Source organism: Etheostoma cragini, chromosome 20 (assembly GCF_013103735.1).
Source record: "Etheostoma cragini isolate CJK2018 chromosome 20, CSU_Ecrag_1.0, whole genome shotgun sequence".
Lineage (NCBI taxonomy): Eukaryota > Metazoa > Chordata > Actinopteri > Perciformes > Percidae > Etheostoma > Etheostoma cragini.
The window spans coordinates 7,312,250-7,336,865 of NC_048426.1; the positions used below are offsets into that span (position 1 = coordinate 7,312,250).

The window sequence follows — 24,616 nt, forward strand, 5'->3', positions numbered from 1 at the left end:
CCCCCCCTCACCCCCCATCGCTTTCCCTTTTGTGTCACTGTCTTGTCCGTTTTTGTTCTGTGTCTAACATGTTCTGTAACACTTTGGATGCACTATTGTTAGGATTTAACGAAGTAAAAGGCAGTAGCACGTTGCTTTCCACACCTACTTTCATTTAGAACGCAGCTTTTTTGATAGTGGGTGATCTTACATTTTTAGTTTGGAACTGTGGTTGTCTGAATGCACCTCACAAACGAGCCATTATTACAGGAGCCACATTTGCTACTGACTGATATCGGCCACTAAACCAACAGATTCTATCGTACAATTTCACCCTGAAAGATGTCTCGCTCAATGAATTAGAAATTCAGATTTCTGTTTCAGAATGTTGTTTATTTCTTTCTTGACTAATGATCATTCTAAACTATTTGGTCAGTAAAAGTAGCTTCTTCCGTTTAAAGTTCCGCTTAAAGTTTTGAGTAAAGTTCAGAATTGTGATTTCTACAATGGGGTATAGCTTTTGGACAATTGCACTTGTGCCTGTTTATGCGATGAATTTTTTTGATGGCAGTTTCTATGTTTTTGTTGTTGGTGCGGACTTCAATGCTGTGTGGGACCCAAATATTGATCGGTTGGACGCAAAGGTCACTGGGGTTCAGGCACAAGCCACAAATGCTTTGAAATCATGGGTCAGCAGCTTGGGTTTTATAGATATTTGGCGTGCAGTTAATCCCACCTGTAAGGATTATTCCTTTTTCACAGATAGACATAAATCTTTAGTCCAGAATGGATTTTCTTTTTGCATCCCCTCAATTATTTCATTCAATTGATAAAGCATTGATACTTCCAATGGCATTATCCGACCATAAAGGGGTCTTCTCCGTTACCATCCTAGACCGTCTGTCTCAACGTGCTGCTAGATGGCTCTTTTACAATTCTTTACTGAAAAATGTATTCTACATCATTCAGTCTATAGCAGAATTCCACATAGTTGCAGACATTAATGATGGCTCTGTAGAAGACCCCAGGATACTGTGTGACATGATAAATAAGGTTTTATTAGGAGCAATACCTTACTATACTGCTCTAATGCGCGCAAAGCTAGATGACTTCAACAACAAAACCTTGAAGCTCACTTCACCAGATTAGACTCATTGTTGCAAACTAATTTTACTGACCAAATAGCTTTAGAATGATCATTAGTCAAGAAATAAATAAACAACATTCTGAAACAGAAATCTGAATTTGTAATTCATAGAACGAGACAGTACTATTACTCTCAGGGTGCTAGACCTAGTCACCTACTTGTTCAGAGATTAAGGTCCAGTGACCATTTTGCAGATATTTCTGCTATTAAGTCTTCAGATGGTAATATTAGAACTGACCCTGTTGAAATAATTAAATCCTTTCAGACATTTTGTTCCAATTTGTATGAATCAGAGGTTACTTTGGAGAAAACCCACTGTGACAGCGGGTTGAATCAGCTTGACTTGACTCAATTATCAGCAGAGGAATCAGCTAACTTAGACAAATTAATCACTTTAGAGGAACTAGTATTGGCAGTACAGAATATGCGAAAGGAAAAAATCCCCGGGCTATGATGGGATCCCCCCGGAATTGTATGTAACTTTTTGGGAACAACTGGGCCCATTCCTTTTTTGACATGATTAACTTCTCTATTGAGAAGGGCGAATTTTCAAGGGATGTGAACACAGCCTTGATCTCCTTACTCTTGAAAAAGGAGAAGGCTCCTGCAGAGTGCTGTAGCTATTCACCTCTGAGCCTGCTTGACTCTGAATTAAAAAATCTTTGCTGTAGATTTGTGCCACAGCCTTCTCTCTTCTATCTGTGCATGTGTTGGGTCCCTTTTGTCTTGTGCCAGTCTCCATGTCAATTCCTTTTATTTTTTTGTTGTGTTTGTCTGTGTGTCTTGCATTGTTCTTGCTGTTGTGGTTTTGTTGCGTCTCCCACCTTTCCGTAATTCCTCTCTTTGTTTTAAAGTGAAACATTTGATCGCAAGGATGGATTATGGAAAAGGTGAACTGTGCTTTCTTCCGTATGTGTAGTGTATTTTTTTATATGTTGTCATCTGGACCAATGTTTCGCACTATTTTTTAAATAAAAAATAAAAAATCACATAAAATAATTATTTAGTTTGCAATGATTTTCATTTGTTCCTTCTGCAAAATGTGTACTTGAAAAGGCGACGTGACCATTCCTTTATCTCAACACTGCAAGCTTTATGAACATATAAATAAAAAAGCAGATATTGTTACACAAAACATGGAGCCATTCTGCCAATAATGTGTAAAAAAACCAGTTGTTTCCAAACAGTATAGGCAGTAAATCTAATCTAGGGCAGCATTTACACAAGTTGTTGTTTTAGTAAAATATGTTGAGCTGCAGCACAGAATGAGACAAGGGCAGTTGGAAAGGTTTTTATGTGTAAAAGCCTCCATTTTCCTTGGATATGCTAAGTTTCCATCACAAATTGTTGTCTTATGTGAAATAAAGTAACACTTGCCGTTTGTGTCTCATCATTTATTTTTTACCTTGATAAGTTACACAACTAGTATTTAATGGACTCTTGTATCCCCAACATGTACAAACAGTGAGCAGGCTTGGTTGGACAATTTGCTGTGTAAATGCTGTCATCTTCATCTATCTCCAATAAAGAAAGCAATGCATCATCTAAATGTGTTTCAAGGCAAAGAAAAGAAACTAATAGATAAATAATCCAAATAAATTCAACCTTTCATTCACCACAAAGACAGCATTTGGGAAAGTGTTGTGTACTGCAGGATCTCCCTGGTGGATCATGTCAGGCAGCTCTGTGTTGACACTGCTAAGCCCCTTCTTCTGATGTAGCTGTTTATCAGAAAATGGACAGATAGTTTGGAAAAGAAAGAGAAGGAGAAGGAGGAGGTCGGGTCACTGAGTACTTCCAGACCTCTAATGAAGACGGATGTGAGGACAGTGTCCACCCTAACCCCTGTGATCTTTGACCTATGACACAGCATAGCACAGAGGCCTAGCTTTAGCTACAAAAAAGAAAGAGAGCTTTGGCAGAAGAAGACGGCTTTATTTGCACTGGATAATGGCATGCAGTTTCACTGTCACACTGGAAGAAACGTTTTCACACCATAAACCAGCTAAAATTGTGGAAAATATCAGCTTTCAAGTAAACAAGCAAGAAAACAAAGGCCTCATTGTAGCTCCAAGGCAAGATATATGAAGAGTCTCTAACCCTGCATGTGTTCACATTACGCTGATATACAATACGGTTCATTATTTCAAACCACTGCTTCTCTGTTAATGCTTCGTAATTGTAGGTAACCACTCTTTGTTTGCCATTACCTGCGCCGTCTCCTTATCTTTGGGTCTTAGACAAACTTCAATCATCTGATATTGTTGATGTCTTCCTGACAAGTGTTAAAGGTGTCTCAGAGAAATGTGCAGCCCATTCAGCAGATCCTCCTTCTTAATCTCTTGCCGAGAGGAGGGAGGACTGATAAATAGGGGCAAAATGTAGAATTTGTATTTCAGAAATGGTCACAGAGCCGATAATGGGATGAGATGTTATTTACTTCATACAGCCTAGAGAAAAGACTTGGAAATGCCGTTTTCTCCGGACTTTTAGGGCCCTATGTTGCACCTGGCACAGCGCGATGCAAAGCCCGACGTAAAGCCCCCTGCAAGTGTCTTTGGTATTTCAAGACAGACGCAGTTGTTAATTTCCTCCAGCGTCCACGTTGTTTAAACAGCAAATGCAAATGCGCCCATCTTTGCGCCCATGAACGTGCTGTTCTTACAGGGAGGTGGGTTCAGGTGAGTTCTTGGCTTATTGCTTTCTTGCGGCAGCAGAAAGTGATTGCGCCATTCACCAACAAAAACCTAGTCTAAAGTCAGTAATGCAACATTTCATTGTTATTTTAACAGTAAAAATTGCATAGGGTCATGCACAGCGCGCACACTATGCTTGTTTCGCACACACAGGGAAACGCAGCAGCACACATGCAAAAGATTAAAAATAAAAATATTATGGTGTTAATACAATCCTTTTGAACTATGCACCTGGTGCACGGACCCTTTTTTCCGCCGTCAAACTAGCAAAAGTGGATTTGCACACGCCCCAAACACACCTGCACCATGCGCTTCATGCCGTGCGCTTCGATTGTTAAAATAGGTTCCCAAGAGTGTTTTGCCTTTAATGTCATTGAGTGAAACAAAAGGAAAATTGCTGACCTTGTGACAAAGTTGATTCAGTCAGGCATTCACGACATACAGTCCCTAAGCCCTTACTGAGACCAATGGTCACGTTAACATACCGCAAACACACATCAATGTTCAAACTCATGCACACACATGCATGCACGTTAGCCTTACATAGAACAGCGGGAGGGTTGCCAGATCATCCCCCCCATGTCTATCTTATGTCGACAAAATAACTTTTAAAATTATTTTTGCAGGCACAGACTCTGCTTAGACCTTTAGAGTAACACGTTATGGGGGATAAAATAACCAGGTTGTCTGAGATTAGTTTAAGTATTGGTAGGAACAATTTAGCAGCACCTTTAGAGTGGTAGGGACACACCCATGGTCGGCATGAACTCACCCAACGGTTATGGCCACAAAAGGAAAATGGCCCAACATAGGCTTGAAAGGAACTTGATGAAGCAAAAAGATATATCTATGATGTCCATTATTGAAAATCAAAGAGAGCACTGTCAGAGACATCTCTGATCTGAGCAGTGCAGCATCACCGAAGCCACAGGGGTTGGAACTGACATAACAAACACAACCAGACAAGCTTGATCCAATTCTCTTCAAACAACCACTAATTTCATGTTGCATCTTTGAGCGTGAATGGCCAACTGTGTTTGTGCTGTGTGCACTCTGACCCCCTGTCCCTCATCCTCCTAACCCCCTCCTCATCCTACCTAGCTCAGCCTGGCTTAGGCCGGCCCACTCAACAGGACAAACTGCAGGCCCCCTAATCAGCTCATTTGGAGCAGATCAATGGCACTGATGACAAGAGCCTAAGCTGAGACTGCAGACCAAATGAAGCCTGAACAAAACACCCTTCTTAAACGATGGCCTTGGAGCAAATAACCCCCGGGCGAGGGGGTCAGGAGGTTGCTGACCTGGGTGGGTGCGGCGGTGGAGTTGTCCGACTGGGCCTGAGAGGGGGGTTTTGAGTCCCTGGTGTCCCCGCTGGTGGACCAGCTGAATAAACAGCCGGGAACAAGGCCGGGCTTCAGTGTGCAGAGACACAGGGCTCCAGCCATGCAGGCCCGGTCTCAGACCAGGCCCGGGCTAGACTTTAGACCTAGGACAGCATGAGGACAGTGAGTGGCTTTCTTCTTAGAAGAAAAGGCCACGTCTGATCACCACGCATTCCAAAATGGACACATACACATACAATTGAACCCACGCACATGCACGGAAATGCTTGCACACATCGTCATTCACACATTTTGTGTTTGCACGTCTGCATTCTAGGCACACACACACACACACACACACACACTTCATGAATTCTCAGTCCCTCTCTCATCTTTAACACAAAAGGCCTGTGTCTGTCTGGATTCTGCTCAAAATAACACTCCTCTATCTCCAAGCTATTGATCTTAACTCGTCTGTTTTCTCCACAGGACATTCACTGTTTCTGCTCACTTTACTGCTTTCCAGCAACTCCTAAAAATCTGGCCGTGTTGACATCACTCAAAGAGTAGTCACATTCCAGGAACGATTCCATATCTAAACAGTGCTTTTCAAGATGTATGTCTTTTTGCAACACTGATTATTTAAAAGCTTGGAGCACAGACAGCTGGAAATCACGGAAAAGATGCTGTGGTTATTATAGGCATGGGAAAGCAAGAGTAAAACTACAGCAAGTGATAGATATTGTCCAGATAAAACAGACATTCATTTGCCATTCCGCCTGCCCTTCGTTGATGCCAAACAAAACACATTTGAGCCACAATCAGCTCAGGTCAACCTGAGTTGGATTCCCATTTGTATGCGCTCCAGTTCTGGCAAAACAGGGTCACTGGAAGATCTAAAATACATACACACACGCAATCGTACATACACAGGCTGCCTTGTTTGGGGCAGCGGGGGGGCACAAGCTCTGATAATGAGTTGCACACATGAAAGGGTGGCTCCTCAACAGAAAACAAACTTCACTAGGGGAGCCGTTGTTAGCAGGCTGACCTCTGAGCCACATTGTCCCCCGATGGATCCCCTCTGACAGCCCGTCACTCATTTCAACTGTCTCTGTCAACCAATCAGGGCCAAGCACCAACAACCCTCTGGGAAAACTCTGAGGGGAAGAAAATTGGTGTGAAGCCATGTTTAGATGGCAGTGGAAAAATGTTGCTCTGCAGCTTTTACTGAAGTGTAATCATAAGACCGATGACCCTCCGTAATAAATCACCTAAAATAAACAGATTCAGTCAGTGAACTAATTATAAGATTATACTATGATTTATATCCTGTAACTTAAAATAACTTTTCCCAGTTAGAAATTAAAGGGTCCGTTCACACATTTTGCAAAAAAACTAAATATTCTCATATACGTCCTGTGGTATCTAGCTAATGAACGCTGTTTTAAATTTTACAACCACACAATAGTCTTGATAATCCACTCATAATCTCCAAAGTATTTTTAGTCTATTATCAAGTCCTAAAAGTCCGAGTCAAATCTGACTCAAGTTTTTTTTTGGTCACTCGGGGTCAGCACAGGGAGCTGTAAACCCATCACTGACATATTATAACCTTATAAAGATGATAGAGTAAACATGTTACCAAACAGATGCAGCAGATGTGAAGCAGTGTTGGCTGATCATTTAAGGCCGTGCTCTGGCCAAGAACTCTTATGGGGGTATGTGGACCTTCTGTTTATTAATGCTCCACCATGTTTACCAGGTAGTTGCTAACTTTGCAAACAGCTGCCTGCTGCAGCTGGAAAGAGACGATGAGAGCTGTGACGTCTTGCAAGTGTTGCAAGTATTAATTCTTATTTAAGAAAAAAAAAATGTTTAAACTTTTGAAAAGAATAAGTGTTTTTATTTGTGATTTGGGTAAATTCACATGAGGAATTCATATGAAGAAAATATGTGTCAGTGAGTAATAGAAAGTAAAACAAAACGAGATGCACAGGTGCAAAGCTCCATAAGCGCTCGCCTCTACCTGAGGAGTTGTACCAGGAATTCCTTCAATGTTCAATCACTGCACCGCTTCACATTGTGAGGAGACAAAGGACAGAGAGGGGCATGACAGGGTGGAGGTTCACTCCTGCTGACTGCGTCTCCAGTTTCAGGTCCTCTGAGGGTGGCCATAGGCGCACGGCGTAGGAGGAGATGGTAGTTGATTGTGTCTGGTGTGCAGGGAGGGGGGAGTGTGCGACCTTAACACTGCAAGCAGGATTTTAACATGTGACCAACACCATTTCGAGAATCTGTGTGGATTGCGTGGTACATGGCGCCAAGGTTCCCTTCCTCCCCAACACACGCACACACACACACACACACACACACACACACACACACACACACACACACACACACACACCTCTTTCGTCTGTCATCACCTTGGTGCCTCAGAGATGGATGAGATGATCCGTCTATGTTACTGAGTGTATCAGTAAGATTTTAGTCACTGTTTCTAAATGACTTTAAGGCCCTAGCAAAGTCATTTGACTTTAATGTGACTGTAATTGATATTTTTCTAATAACAAAACTAAATGTCAATGGGAAAACAATGTCACAGTGGGAAAGGGGTCACTTATAGTGCTGAGCCTAAAGAGAGTTAGCACCAGAAAGAGCAGTTTCAATCAGCCTCATGGAGCTTTAGTATCAGCTAAAGCTCAAAACTTATTGTTTTGATTAACTCTCACCGCTCTCATAGGGTCTTCTTTTGGCCACAGCAGGCAGCTGTTTACAGTGAAACAAATTATGAATTCCACACCAAAAGGGAGTTACAGCAAACCATATGCATGCAGATAGCAGATATTTTACCATTTCAGCTCTGTATACACTGTCTGTACATCACAACAGTTTATAGCTTCCAGACTGGCCATTTTTACACTCATTGATTGATTACATCTGTGTGGTCTGCTGCTTTAACTTTTTCCCTGCACATGCCTCCTCCTACACAAACACAACTGATCATATATTGTCTTCTATTATCAAAGATGAAATCCACCAACAAAAACAAGATGTGTTTTTTCAAATCTTGGAAATCAGAAAGAGACGTGAGAAGTTTCCTGCTAAGACTATTGTGTGTCGGCCAGTTGTGGATTGTGAAACTGGATGACACGGACAACTGCCTCCTCCTCCATCCTCTGCCAAGCTCTACCTGACCCGGAGTTTACCTCTCCCTAAATGTGGACCTCCTTCATTTCACAACAAGTCCTCTTGTGTCTGACTCCTCTGTCTTCAATCAGCAGAGCAAAACACGTCCTCCTGGTGAGCCACTAACATCTGATCCAGCCGTGTGGGAGCAACTAATCTGTGCCGCATGGATGAGAATACTGAGAGGATTAAAGGGGAAATAATTTTCTCCATTGCCCTTTAAGTGTTGATGGTAGATAGGGGGTTTTGTGTCTGCCTCCCATTGTCTTGTTACCTTATAAATCTTCCACGCCGACACCTGACACTTGATATCGTGGCCCATTTGTCACCTTTGTTTACGTCTGGGATGTACAGTGCTGTCGGGATGGGATGTAAGGGGGATCCGCAACCCCCCCTGTGCAAGCCCTCAAGGGTGTGGGTGGTGGGACAGGCGACACTATGAGTGAGCAATGGGGTCACTTCAAGGTGGAGGACGGCAGGGATTGACCAAAGAAGTTAGTCCAACTCCTCCTGAGCCGCCCTCAGGAAATACAAGTCTTATCATGTCCCAGAGAGAGAGAAGAAAAATAAGTAGAGCTAATGAGGGACTGAAATAGTGAGTAAGTCATAATAAGTGAGGAGGATTCTTTTTTTAAAGGGACAGTTTACCAAAATTAGAAACTTTTTAAGGTATTTATCCATGCAGATGGGTATGATATCTGATGTCATTGTAATACAATGCATGTCAATTCATTTGTTGTGCTCTAAGGATTTTCAAAGAATTCAAGAACAGCATCTCATTCCAGGAACAGTGCTCTGAGGGGCTAGGTGTGTGGTGGTAAGAAGGTATGCAGGGTTCTAACAAGTAAAACACTATGAATGACCTTATCTCCTATAATTAAATGACAAAGTAAGTTGTCCATGTAAGTGCCTTCAAAAATGTTATGTGTAAGCATTTTTGATCTGACGCCTCTATACTGTACCAGTGAGACAATATCGTTTGGCAGTGCATAAAAGAAAAACACTACAAATGTTTACTGTCAACATGCAACAAGAACATGAACAGCCACCTCCCTGAATCTGACCCATCCTATAGGCTCCTATCACACTATTTCCTCCTTTTGCTCCACATGGACAAAAGGCATCACTGCAAAGGCTCCTAGATGGCTTTGTTACTTAAACTTTTTAACTGCGTTTGGACATTTGCTGATACAACTAATGCTGAGTTTTTTCGGAGAGATTCTAGAGGCAGTGTAGTGCAGCCAGGAGTGGCTATTTAGAACAGTAGAATAGTGAGTCAGTTACCGTTAAGCGCACTGAGGCCGAGAGCAGACAGAGCACGATTGTAGGTTGCAAAACACGTTTGCAGTGGAGATAAATGACATTGGGTGTTTTTTCCGTGTTAAGTTAAGTAGTTAAGTAAAGTTTTTTCCACTCAAGGTGTTCATGGCATTCCTGTAAAAAAAAAAAACATGAGGCACTCAGCAATGCAAAAACAGTGAGCAAAACTCTTCTTTCCCATTAAAAAGAACAACAAAAAGCTGCCCCAGGCTGCTAAAACGCAATCTGTCTGATTGGGGCCTGACACTCCACTTACATCCCATGCATTAAATGAATGAAATACTTTGTGCTCAACAGTTGTCATAGGGAGCATTTCTTCAGTAAAGAAATTCATATGTGTTCATATGTTCAACTGTCCACAGTGATGTTTGGGAAATTCCCAGAGTAGCAGGGATATGATTTTGGAAAGAGGTATCGCTGTGGAAGTTGGGCTTGTGGCAAAAATGTTAAAAATGAATATCTCAAAACATGGGATAATAAGAACATAACTATCTGCATGATGAGATATCACTAGAGGTAAGTGACTCATAACTACTGTACAATATCCATGTCCTTGTTAATTCAGCAGCAGCATCAGCCCTCAACTCCGCCTCTGCACTCCATCCAGTCTTGAACACAATAAACCCTCAATGCCTGTACATCGGTAGATACTCACATGATCTCTGGTATAAAGAAAATAGCCAAGCAGGGAGAAGAAAAGAAAGAAAGGAGGAGGGAGGGGTGCAAGAAAAGAAGCAGGGCAAAGAAAAAAAGATTAGGCTAGGGTGAAGTACAACTTTTCCAAAGCTGGCTCGGTTCTTGGCAGTAGGCCAGGGAAGGGAGACAATGCAACGCTGTGCGGATCCAGGAATCTATAGACGCCCACTGGAGCATTGGGCTATTGGAAGCAGAGTTACGGAGAGGGAGGGGGCTAAGCGTTCTGTTTTCCAAAGCCAAGCACAGAGGACATGATGGGGCACTGTGGTGGCTGAAGCCGGCAGGGGAGCATGGTTGAATTGATGCTGCCGAATTAACAGTGCAGTCACAACGCACAGAAAATATTGACCTGACAGACTCCATCGGGGGATGTATAGAGCTCTTTCTGTCCTGCTAGCCCCCCCCTGCCAAACTCCCATCCCTCAGTTAGCAAACCCTCCCATCACTGAGCCCCCGTATCCCCCCGGCTCAGTCTCACCATGGCAGCACCTGCTCAGTGTCAGCGGAGAGATGAGGGGGCTGAACAATATACCACAAACAATCTGTCAAAGGTCCATCTCAGTACGTCCCCCGGGCCTTTTAATAAGGACTGACAAGAGAAATACAACAACTGATTTTAGATTTCCCTCCTCGCTTTGTATTCTCAAGCCGTCTCTTCACTTCATTACATTTTCATTCATTTCAATCAGTGCTTCATTTCCTTTTTCTCCTCTGGGCCCTCTTGGCGGTACGTGGAGGGTGAAGGCTAATACTGGAGAAAAAGTGAAGAAACAGAACAGAGAAGAGGAGGAGGAAGATGATGAGAAGGAGGAGGTTGAGGGATGAAAGAGAGTGAGAGAGAGCGAGAGACAGCGAGAGAGCGAGAGAGAGCGAGAGAGAGAGAGGAGAGGAGAGGTGCACCCCTCTTAGATTAAAGGCTCGGCCCCATTGTGAGGACCATATAATGGAGTACCGCATGGAATATGTTCTGACAAACCCCCCACCCTCGCACCCCCCAGGCCAACTGACAACATAGCTGGTAGGGAGCATCATGGGTAATGGGAGGAACGAGTAGGACTGTGTAAGTAAAGTACAGTTATTTCAGATATCCCCCCACCCTGCCATACACACAAACACACACACACAAACACACACACACACACACACACATACATATATGCACACACAATTGGACACCAAATCAATAAAGATTCAGGAAAAAAATGCCTGTGCTCTTTGTGTATTGGTCAAGTTGTAAACTATGTATCCATGACTACGGCGGCCTGTAGTTAGATGATTTCCCGGAGCCTATAATCCTAAAGGTTATGTTCAAATACCACTAATATGCAGTAGCAAACTACATTAGCTAGTTATTAAGGAAGTGGTGATCTGTTGATTGTTAACTGTCAATACAAAATGCTCTTGTTGAACATATCTGCAGAGTCAATGCTTTTATTTTCCCTAAAATCAGATGTGTTTTTAAATGATTTCAAGGTGTGCAATCAGAAAAAATGATGTGCAATAATTGATTGTTTTTTGGCCACAAGATTAGGGCATGTTAGGAAAAGATTGTGGTCTTGCTTGAATATTGAAAGATTCAAGTTCAAGTTCCACTTATTTATCCCTAGAAAAGGAAATTTTGTGATATCTAAGACAACATACATACACAGAAAGAAGCACCACCAGATGCCAACAACATTATAAATACAACACAGGACACACATCCACACATCTATGGAGACACTCCTTCCCCCAAAACCAATGACAGAATCCAATCAGACAGTACACAGGTCACTATGTCATAATGAACACTGAATGCTGACTTTAAAAATGAAACACAGTGAGTTTAATATCTGATATGTAATCAAAACCATAACCTTTCGCAATCTTCCCTAAGCATTTTAGCATTGTAAACCTTTAAAGACGCAGGACGGGATCAGGTTCCCAAGTATTGAGATGTATTGTCAATATGATTTAGTTATCCAAAAGCAAATTTGTAGTATACAAAAACATTTAGCGGGAAACAGGGTGGACAAGGGACACTTCCTAATACATTCTTGTCTTGATTTAAAATATAAGCCAGTAAATAAAAAACATAAACTATAATACAAAAAATGAAAAGGATCAAATCAATAAAAATGAGGTAAATGGAAAAACACAACTCTCTAAAACAAATACTGGCATTTTTAGTACATTATGTAATTTAGGACTATATTTTAAGATAAGACCCTTAAAGAGATTCATATCTTTCTATTTCTTTCTATCTCTGTTGCACGGGTTGTGGCCAGAGTGTAACCACAAGCTAGAACACTGCAGTGACATGACATGCAATATCCTGCTTTGACACAAGCTGCATACACATTGGTGGGAGCAGGAGCCAATGACAAATAAACCACAGTGTCAAGGCAAGCATACGCTTCATATCAAAAAAAGAAAAAGTCCCCAAAGATCCCCCACGGAGGAGGGCTGGCGGTTAAGAGTTGTGCTCTTATAGCTGTAACCAGTGAATGACCTCGAGGCCGGGTTTTATATCCACACAATGGAGAAAAAACTAAAACTTCTTTGTGCCTTAAAATGCCCAATAGCATTTAGATGTTTCCCTCTTTTCTCATTACTCTTTAGAGTTTCAAGTGCACTTGTGATTATTGCTCTCTTATTAGTTCCTCTTTTCTTAACTCCTTAACTCCTTTTTCTACCTTTTGCATCCCTCCTCCCCCTTCCTGCCCTCCCTCTCTAAGCCTGTGGGGCTTATCTGTGGGGATGAGGGAGAGAGGAGAATGGGGAAGACAGGCACTTTCATGGCTAAGTTGGGAGCCATTAGCCCCCTGTGTGCTAGGCCCTGTTCTACCTCCTCTCTGTATTAATCTGCAGTGACAGCTTCACTGTTTACCAAATCCACCCAGGATCCTGGGGGATGACTGGCCGGCGCCACTCTGCTCCATTAACCTCTGACCTCTGGTGTAACAGCACCAGAGCCAGGCCCGGGGGTTAGCCGGCCCGAGCAACCGGTCGGACACCTGTCTGACGTCCGAGACCGAACTCCTGTCACACGGAGACAATCTATGTACAAAAATGTATCTCAGCTGGATGGTGAAGGATGGTGTCATTTATAGTAGTTACAGCTCATTTACCTTTTGTCTGCATGTAGTTTACATTTGGCCAAAATAAAAAGATAAAGACGTGGTAATAAAGTTTGTAAGGAGATTATTTATTACAGGTGGAGACTTTTATTTCTTGTCCGTGGCAGTTCAGAAATATTTAGGTACTAACTGGTCTAGTAACTTCCTGGAGTGTCAGCTGGTCCAGTCCAAGAAATTAAACTACAAACTGTCATATTTACACTGCAGTTTTTGTACTGATTAGACACATAGATATAAGATGTTTTAGAGGTGCTGGCTGGCCAATTTTGTTAGATTTTGACAGAGCCATTCAAGCAAGCTGTTTTCTCCTCTTTCCAGTCTTTATGCTAAGCTAAGCTAACCGTCTGCTACATATTAACTGTAAAGACATGATGGTTGTATTATTGTTCTCATCAAACTCTTGACAAAAAGTAAATAAGCGCATTTCCCAAAATGTCAAACTGTTCCTTTAGTCTTTACTGATGGATTTGTGACTTTGTAAGCTGAATGGCAGCATGTGGCCTCGTATGGAAAGAAGAAAAACAGGATTGATCATGTCCGGACAAAACAAAACAAAACAAAAGAAAAGTATCTTAAATGTAATTAAATATGATTGAATTCTAAATAAAGTAAGAAGTAGTATCCATTACCCTCCACTGTTGGAGGGTATGTGTACAGAGAAAGATCTTTGTAAAGGTTTTTACTGGGACCGACTGGAAATTCAAGGGAAAGAAGCAGAATTTGGAGCAAGTCTGCATGGAGAATGCAGTGCTGCTCCTCCTTTTGATAAAATCCATCCACATGCCTTTTGATCCATTTCCCAGGCTGACCGCTGCAAGAGAGGAGTATTACATTCCCCTCCTTTCAAGTATTTACAAGCAATCTCTCCTCTGTGCCACAAAAGAGTCTTGCTCAAGGTTTTTCTTAAAGCTAGACTACTGCATGTAACTTCTGAAAGTTTTTAAATGCTACAATTAAAATGCAGTATACTTTGGAGTTTTGGTGCTGCACTGCTAAATGCTTTGGTGTGACCATTATGGTGGCTAATGTTAGCTAACTTTAGATATTGCTGTGTCTCTGATATTACCAAGGGTGCTCGCTGCCTTGTTGACTGTTACTCTATATTTTATCATGCCACAGATTGTTTCAGTGGTTTCATCATCAAAGTAAAACAAGAAGTAAACACAATGTGCCTGTTGTGCCACGCAACTGTCAATAACATCTGATGAAATCACACTCTCGCACGCACGCACACACGCACACGCACACACATACACACACAGCCTTTATGAAGTAGATAAGCTGTGGTTTTGAGTTTCAAACTGTAAACGAAAAATATCTAACCATGCTTTTTTTCTGATCTCTAACTTTGATTGCACATTCAGGCATACATGTGAACTTTTACAGAGAAATACTTATGTTCTGAAACCACATTATAGGCTCCAGCAAAAGGGAAATATAAAATAGCTGTTCACTCTATGCACATGGCATTGGCTTTGCGATCAGGCTGGTCAAAAATCCTATTCGTCAAGCAATACAGTTTTCTTATACAATCTCCTGACTTGAATACACTTTGTCTTAAAATGGGTTCTGGCATTGGCAGATTTTTGGAATTCTTACGGTGTCATCAAAGTTTGAGTTATACACTTCTCACCACAAACCTAACTTCAGTAACAGAGCCCAGCAAAGCTGCACCTTCATGTAACTTTGAGGCCGATGACACTTTAACAGAGATAACACAGTGTTCTTCTTCACCACTCGCTGTTGTAAAGCATAAGTGCTCTGACTAAGCCTCTCTGGTAAATCTTATAATGTTTACCTTGTGGTTTTACATTGGTTCACTCTGGGCCAAACTGGACAACTGACTAAGCAGTAGTTTAAAAGCATCACACCACAATGTAAATGCAAAGCTCTAATGTTTCTGCTAGTGTGAATCTAGAGCATGTGTGCTCAACAAAGTAAGAGATGTGTTGTGGCAGTGAAATAACTAGACAAAACTTTCTAAACTTCTCTTTGTTGGCAGAAAGATGCTTTCTGACACAATAATTATTGTTCAGCGCACATTTCTACACTATGGTTTGCATTTGCTCAGGATGAAGTTTGTCACGTATTAAATAGGGTTTAAGGATGACTTTCATTCATTATCCTGTTTAAGACATAGCCAGGTGCTTCTATCTCAGAAGCATGTGTTCAGAAACAATGTCACACTGTACAGTCATAACACGCACATTTCTCGCAGTGTGTCGGCTTGCTACAGAGAAACACAGGCGTGGCGTGCACGCACACACGTGCACGCAAATGCAAAAGCACACACACACACACAAACACACACACACCTCAAGCCAAGGAAAACACACTCGGTCTTCCGACCAGACATGGGGAGTGACAAAGCACCACGTCCCCCCCCACCCCCACCCCCATTTGACCTCAGACCTTGATGACAACACACTGTCATCACCGCCACTCCTGCTAGGTAAACACACAGCGTCCTATACAAAAACTAGCAAACAGACAGAATGGTGTTCTAAAGCTGTGTGTGTGTCTTTATGTTAATGTATGCTCACTTTTATGTCCATGTGGCCTCTTTAAACATTTGGTTTGTTTTTGCTTTGTCTTTTAATCCTGTACTTTATTGAATCGTCGTGTGCTCGGGTTTTATCTACTCTGCCTTTGAAATAAGTGACCCTTGTGTTGTTTTCCCATCAACAATAAAAACAAAAACATAACGCCTTGGTCATTTTCTTCAACATTATTAATGCTTTTTACGACTTTTTTGCCACTTTTTTAATGTTAAAGGTGCTTTTTTCCAAAGTTTTTGATATTCTTTATGTTAATTTATTGTAAAATAATGAACTTAAAACGGGTCAATGTGACCCCAAGGACAATATGAGGGTTAAATCTTGCTGTGCCGCACCAATTACCCAAAGCTCAGTTTGAGCCAACACACTGTTAGATTTTTCTGCTGAATGTTGAGGAAAAAAGTGAGGTTTAGAGCACACAACTGTTTCCAAAAAGAGAACTATTTACCCAAGGTGATGCAAGCAGTGTCCTGCTATTGAACTGCTCTCAGCTATATTTAGAATTAAATAGCTATATAGATAGATAGTTAGATAGATAGATACTTTATTCATCCCAAAGGATATTTTAGAATTTCCTTACCACCAGACCAAAGTGCTGCCCTCATCAAGATAACATGAAAGACATGAGACAATGAGTCTTTTATAATTACACAACCCCCTCCCAACCCACTTTGAGTTAACCCTCATCATGATCTCAGCAGATTGTCCGTCGTGTTACCAAACACATGTTGAACACCAAATGACTCTATGCTAGCTACGCTAACAGTTCATGTTCTTGCCGTTTTACCTCATTGGCTGACAGTATCATTAAAGACATGGGGAATAATCTGCATGTGGAATTTGGACTACAAATACAATCACAGCCCTCCCGCTTGCACTCATCCCATCAGCTGCTTTCTATAAATCATACACAAACGTTTCTGGGTTTTTATCCCAAATTAAACAAATAAAGAAGGGGGTGGGGTTGGGTCAGGGGAGTAGGAGGGGGGGTTGGACGGTGTGCAAGTCAGAGCCTGAAGCCAGCTGAGGGCTCCTCCTCTCCCAGGAGAACCGCAACGCCATGGCCAGCTGGAAACCATTGACAGGAGTTGGGGTTAGTGAGCAACAGAGGAGAGGGGCTCAACGGAGAAGATCACGGGGCCCGCCTGTCGTAATGAATCCGCTTTCCAAAACCAAAGTAAGACCAGAAACCAAGGAGGAAAAGAACAAGTATGTGTCATATATTTTCATGTTGGGATAAAGACCAGAGAGCCATGATTGAAAACCATGAATCACCAGCTGTTTCTCGAAAAAGGCCTAAAAAAAAAAAATTATAAAAAAAATGGGAAGTATTGGTCATTCATGAAAATTTTAAGTTGACATGAATTTATGAGTCCAAGTCATAATACCATTTAAAAGCATGCGTTCAAGTGTTTCACTTCAGCACAAAAACAACCTCTGCAGACGTGTAGGATGGAGACATTATGCTGATCTGAGTCATTCAAGCACTTGACACTTAGGTGCTATCTATGAGTAACTCAAGCCTTTGTTGAATTAAAGCCATTTTTGCAAAGAAAAACAAACGGGGAAGTGGTTTTTGAAACTTTCTCAATACTCAATTCTTGACGGCTGCAAGAAGTATGTGGGTGCACAATGTTGTTTTGAGTTCATCTTTGACATGTTTAAGGTTGGAATCAAGAACTACTTGATGTTGCGTGTTGTCTCAAACTCTTTAGATGAGGTGTTGGAAAATAAAGTAAGACAAAGACGAGGGGACAAGGGGGGAAAGAGACAAACAGACCAACAGCCATTTTAAAGCCCAGCTATAAAGACATAGAGGTTTAACACTGAACACGACACAAACACCTTCCATCTGTACCACTTCAACCCAACACCACAGCAGCCTGAGCAGGATGCAGCTTTATCTAGTCAAATCTGTGATTTCTACATAAACAAAAAGAAAGCTGCACAAAAAATCCACTCCCATGACATAAGGCATGTACTTACTCAACACTAAAACATGCAGATCTAATGATTGAATAAACAGTTTCTTGACAAGTAAGACTTGCAAGAAAGAAATGGTGCTAGCTTGATGTGAAGCCAATCTCCAAATGAAAAAGACAAGATGAAGTTGATTAAAAAGTTCCTCCTCGAGCACCTCCTTGTATACTCTGGGTGTTAAAGGTGTAGACATGACTAAGTCAAACTCGATTAAACGTTTGATATACCAAATCCTTAATTTAAGCATGAAGTATTTTATTGTGCTCCTTGATCCCCTGCCTCTGGGTGCACATGTGGAGAGTCTATTTTTACTGGTTTACCTGCACCTGAACCATGTGGACAGCTGGTTTCAATTTCCATTGGTCAAAAGGTCAAAAGGAGGAGAAGAACAAGGCTTCCCTATTCCAAGATACCACTTTGTTATAGCACCCACCAGCACCCAACAGCCCCAGAAATCTTGTAATTTCCTCTCTGTGTGCTCTCTATCCAAACTTAATTGTGTTTCAGAACATCAAGACCAAGCTCGGAGGAGAATTTGGGATTTGGAGGTGCTCGAATAGACCCACTCTAACTTTAATTTGCACATGGACTTTCTTAAACTAGTATAACTTAAATACAACTTGATGTTTGCAGTAGGCTTTATAGAAAAACTTTTATAAATCTATATGACCTTAAAATATCGGTAAAACAGACAGCTCATGTTACATCAAACAAGACAACGTTAAAAGTGTCAGTTCAGGATATTAAACCAATAGTCTAACATTTTAGGAATTAATCATATTAAATATGCTTGCGCCAGAATATAATAAGTTTAGTTTAGCGTAAAAAAAACGGAAGCACTGGAAACCAGTTGAAGGCAAATTTGTGTATTGTATTTTCCAAAACATCAAACTTTAAATGTATGAGCCATGTTATACTAGGCATCTGTCTACACAATTGTATAGCAGAAGTACACAAGTATACAGCATGTAATGTACTAACCATCATTGGTAAAGCTTTATCATGCCAATGAACTCCTTAGGTTTTTGCTTTCTCTTTAAGCTGGTGGACTGAAAGTAGAAAATTGCACCAATTTTAGAAACCAATGTTTGTTTTAACTGTCTGTTACTGAAGTCAACAGACATTACAGAGAAATCCATGTTTTTTCCATCCATCATTGTTCAAGAAAATATTCAAACCTGAATTATAGAGCCAAAACTAATCCCACAGCACCGTACACACGGCTAACAAATGATTACAAGAATATGATCACAGTGTTTAGGTTTCCTGCAGTCATGCCCCTGGGACAGTGGTCACAGCTTGGTGGGAGTCTAGTCATGTTTTTATTCCAATTGGCGTACTCTCCTCAAGCTGATTAGAAAGTCTGTTGTCCATTACATATGGTTTTATGACAGGAAACAACGTAGTCCTCCAACTGACTATTTTGGTTTGAACACGACAGCAGAACAACACAAACATATAACTTGTCTTTTCAAGTCATGCTACAGTGTACACTAGGGGCACGTGTGCGGTTGCGTGTGTACCTGATAATAGATCGGGCATCTACTGTGAGTGGAAAAATACCCAACAGCAATGGCATCCAAAGGAAGTGCAGAAAAAAGCCAGAACTTCAAACTGCTTCATCATCAGTGTGTATTTAGAGCCACATTTACTCACCTTTGTGACATCATCAGTTTTCACAAAAAGGTGAATCAGAAGCAGAAAATGGCAAGAACATCTTAGTGGTGAGAGATGTAAAATACTCAAATCTGTTACTTCAGTAAATGTAGCAATACCCCAGTGTAGAAATACTAAATACAGTATACTTGGCAGGCAGCAGGGGAAGTACCTAAACGTGAATTAAACTAATAACTATAGTTCTTCTAATGAACACGAAGGTGTCTCAAGTCCAAAAACAGGCAGGCAAAACAAAACTCCAATCACTAATGAAGACAAATCAACAATCAGACGGGTAAACACGGACTAAATACGTAAGGGTAATGAAACACAGGTGGAACAACCCAGGGTGGGGCAAGCAATTACAAAGTTGGGAAAACCATGGATGTATTAGGAGAACAGGGAAAACGCACAAAGCAGGAAGTAAAACAAGACATGACAGATGAGGAGTGAACCTTCAACCTTCAGCATTTAGAAGCATGTTAGCATCAAAACTTTACTCTAGGTACCAACAGTATAATTAACTACACATCATGCAGTGAAGCCCATTTAAGAATAAAGGGTGTTAGTGTCATAATTGCTGATGCATTAACCTGTAATGTTGCAGTTCTGTCTGTACTTGTATTCCCCTTCTGTCTTAAACACTTTGTTTTAGCGCCCGTCTCTTTAAGCCCCCCTCCCGATAAAGCCCGGTCTGCCCTGATTGGTCAGCGCTTCTGGGTCTTCTGCATCTTTGCTCTTGGAGTCTTTCCACTGTCATTGCAGCCAAGGAATGACTGTAACGGCACTGTAGCAGCACTTTCTACCTATATATAGTAAAGGTGTGACATCACCACCGTACAGAATTCCTGATGGCGTTTAAAGGCACCATTTCTGAACACTGGACTGAGTGTTTTGATACTTTCACAGTATTTATATAGCAGTTAGACCTGCTTTATAATAAATAAGACATATATCACCATTTAATTTTTATTTTTTACAATATAAGTCCTCTACTATATCAATAAAACAGGATCAGTAAAGTCTTATATTATCAGAAAATGGAAAAACTTGTACAAGTACCACAAACACACCAGTAGAAAGGAAAAAAAATATCTGAACCAGGGTGGAAGTGTCCTGCACTCCTTCCCATGATGCCCTCATTCCTTTATATAATCATTAAATCACTGACGGATGTGAGAGGGGAGCAGCAGCAGGGGTCTGGGAAAGAGAAGAGAGGAAGATGAAGAAAGAAAAAGAAACAAACAGGAAAGTGCAAGGTGTTTTTCTAGCATTGCAGGCGTAGTGCGTCAGTAAGCACGAGACCGACCTGCACATAATGACGTGAGGTGTTGTAAAAGGCAGATGTTGCTTTAACATTGCAAATATGGTCTGGTATGACCATGTGTCTCTGTGTGTTTGTGCTTCATAATTAAAACATTTACAGACTGAGAGAGCCGTGCTTCAAATTCAGCGCCATCCCTTCCAAAAGTGACTCATCTAGCACTTGTTGAGTGCATGAGAGAAGCATTCTTGCACTCAAAGGTTTTGCGTATCTAAGTCTGTAAGTGATTGTTCTTACAAAGGCAAACATCAGTTACGTCATTGATTTGTTGAGGTGAGAAAACCATTTCTGATCACCACCAACACATCATTAAATCCCCTTACACCTGATAAAATACTGTTTCAGTTTGATGCTGGTTGAGAAATGACTCTTTGGAAGCATAAATAAAAAAGAATGAAATGAAAAAATGTCAGCTACTTAACAAAATTATATCATAATTCTTTTTCAAATGTTTGTTATTCAAGTTGTGTTGGTTAATAATGTTCCAGACTAGATTCTTTGTTTAATGTAGTGATAAATGAACTCTAAAAAGGAAAAGTCTGCTTTGACAAGAAAAACAATGCGCTTTTTATGAGACTAATGCTCAACTTCCTGTGTAGTCCCTGAACTCAGTCAATTGTCATGAGTCTAACTTGAGTTGTTGTGACATGGCTTCCTTTGCTGAGCCAATTCAGCCCATTTAAACTTGAACGAGTGGCGAGCTGCGTCCAGAGGCGTGCAGCCCGCCGCCAGAACCTGAAGTGCAGCACGTATGGAGGAAACCGCTCCAGTTGGAGAAATCGGATCCATCTATGGGGAATATCCCAAAATAAACCCCTCTGTTCTCCCATATCAGGCCTTGTATAAATAAGATAGCACTGCAGGCACACTGCACCATGGGAATTAGCCAATCCAGTCCTGTAAACATCAGCCAATGACTTCTGGCAGGCTGGCCAGCTCTCAGGAGGGGAGGTTCTGCACTGGAATTCATAAATAAATCACTTTTCTGGGAGGATTATGTGTCCACAGTCCCCATCCTCTCGGCCCCCACCCCTAAAAATAAACAGGGCCAGGCAGAAATAGCAGAGTTTAAGCACCACTACAGGAAATGATTTGGGCATGTTGTTATAATTTGGGGACATTATTTTCATAGCATTTGCATTTTAGTAGGACCCAAACCCTTTTTTCAGACCATCTTACACAATCTCCTGTGCGATGTATGACTGTACATTCCCAGTTACACTAAAAGAAATAAATAAGTCACCACATCAGAATAAAGGATCCTCTGTAACATTTAGACTTATGATTGATAAGAAGCCCACTTGCTTTATCCGAATCTTCAAATAGTTTCCAACCCAAAACTGAGTTAAAGAGAGCTTCAACTGCATTGCTTAATGTTGCTATCCAGCGGTTGTTTTTGAGGGACTGCTTATGCCATTAACAGGTTCCCAGAGGAAGTAATGCAGCACTATTTAAACCCACTTAGCCAGGCCCCTCCCAAGACAAACATGGGGGCTAAGTGACAGATGCTGAATGAAAGTTTGGTTTGGATTAGAAATGGTAAAATAGATGTAATCCAGCTATGTTTATGCCCTTTTTTTCTGGAAAAATGTCTGGATAAAGTACAAACTTGTTTTGGTGATTTTCAGGTCAAAGACATGTAGGCTTCTATGTTGAAACTGGGCTAAATTTCGTTGAGCCGATCAATTCCATGCAGGAAGAAGTGCTCTAAATGTTGCGAGGCAAAAAGTAGGGGTGTGGACATGAAGGTGGTGGATTGGCATGTAGCGTGTCCAACTTTCATGCAAGGATCTGTAGTTCACATCCCCTCACACACCAGTAATTAACGGTTACATTTCAATTAACCTTAACAGCTTCTGAAAGTGGTTGTTGCTGACCTCCAGGTGTTTATCCTCTGCACAGGTGGTTGTGTGTTGGGATCAGTTTAGGTTGGCCTGTCACATGTGCACACTTCAACAGCGTGACTGAAGAGGGAGATAGAGACAGTGAAAGAAGCGAAAAGCAAAAGGACAGAAAGAGACAGTGTGTAGAAGAGACAGAAAAGTAAGAATATGAGTGTGGCTCAGGGAAATGTCAAAATGATGGAGATTGAAGAGAAAAGGTTAGCAGCCAGCGTGGAAGTACTTTGGCTTTAAGCCAACAGATGTGTCTAAAGCTAATGCGCTATGCAAAACGTCCTCTATGGTGGTACAGCGCGTAAGAGACAATACAACCAACTTCTTTTCTCACCACCACAAGGCACTGTACGATAAGTGCACAGAAATATCCAACAAAAAGTTCTTTATTTGTTTATTTAGGTTGTACTGTCAGTTTAAATGAAGCCTTGTGTTGTATACAGACCTGTTGTTTTACAAGGACATGATATTCTGTTAATCTATTTTGATGTGTTTTCCCTTAACTTTTGTGTTATGTTTAAGATTATCGAAATGAATATTGATATTGCAACATTCATGCTCAATACTCCAACATAACATTTTGTGGAAGTGGAAAACTAAGTTTATAAAATTATTTTTAAAGCAAGTGTTTTAGTTGCCTAAGCCTAACCATACCTTAACTGTAGTTTACATATTTGCCATGACAACAATCTTTCCCCAACCTGAACCATACTGTGGTTGGCATGTACAGATTTTGTAGAAAGTGAGAATTTAAAACAAAAGATTGTCATCGAAAATAATCCACTATTATCGTCCAATAATGATTTTCTTATCTAGCTGTGATAAAGTCACTACAACATGTAGTTGAATGTAGTAACTTAAAATGCTCTTGAAACAACCAACTATACTCTTAGACATCTTAAAAAACTTTTCCACAACATTCTGCTCATTTTAACATCTTTTGATTTAAAGATCACCACCTCATGCTTTCTGGGTCAGTTAGCCAGGGAGCTATTTCTCTGTTCTTTATGGGTTAGGGCCTTGTCTTATGGGCCCTATATTTTTGGAAACACAAGCGCTGCCATTGCTATTTCATCTTGCACAACAACAGACTCACTGACCTAAATAAGAACTTTGGGCCGATTGATGATGCTTAGACATCATGGAAATGATAAGGAAGCATGTTTAAGTGTTAATGAAAGTAAATTAAAGTAAATGAAAGGCAGCAACACGGGGGGGGGGGGAGTTTCCCGGATGTCAGAGGCGGCTTGTTGTTGTTCTTGCTCTATAATGCTACTAACTTCTTCTTATGTGGGCATGAATGGGTTAAACGGCTAAGCGCTGAGATGCTTCATGCCTTCATATGTACACAGAGGCATCAAAGAGCGGAGCGCTCCTCGCCTCCTCTGCATGTTCCATACAGTCTGCTGTACAACTTGTACTCATACAGTACACGGCACAGAAAAAAGTCTGGTGGGTGGTAAGGATGGCTGCAAGAGGAGACACACAGAACAACCCCAACATCCTGTTCAATGTCTACATGCAAGTGTCCATTCTAACATTTGCTCAGTGGCTGCTAAGTGAAAGAATTCAGGTGATTTCACATCCCCACAGTTTTTTGTGGTGCTGTGATAAGTAGGTCTGGGGAAAGTAAAGGGGGCTTCCTCTTTCCACATCAATAAGATAAGAAAGGAAGTGACATAAGTTCCTGCAGCGAGCTGTGCGGCACTGGCACGAGGCAGATAGTCTCTGC

General features: G+C 41.3%; 2 long non-coding RNA genes across 3 annotated transcripts in view; one reads left to right on the forward strand and one right to left on the reverse strand.

Annotated features, from left to right (window-relative positions):
* The window catches only part of LOC117935390, a 107,058-nt gene that overhangs the window by 10,685 nt on the left and 71,757 nt on the right, over positions 1-24,616 (reverse strand). The window lies entirely within an intron of this gene.
* On the forward strand, positions 4,034-24,616 carry LOC117935391. The gene is made up of 3 exons (XR_004654751.1): positions 4,034-4,165; positions 6,516-6,520; positions 24,606-24,616. It is a non-coding gene; the product is annotated as an uncharacterized LOC117935391 (long non-coding RNA).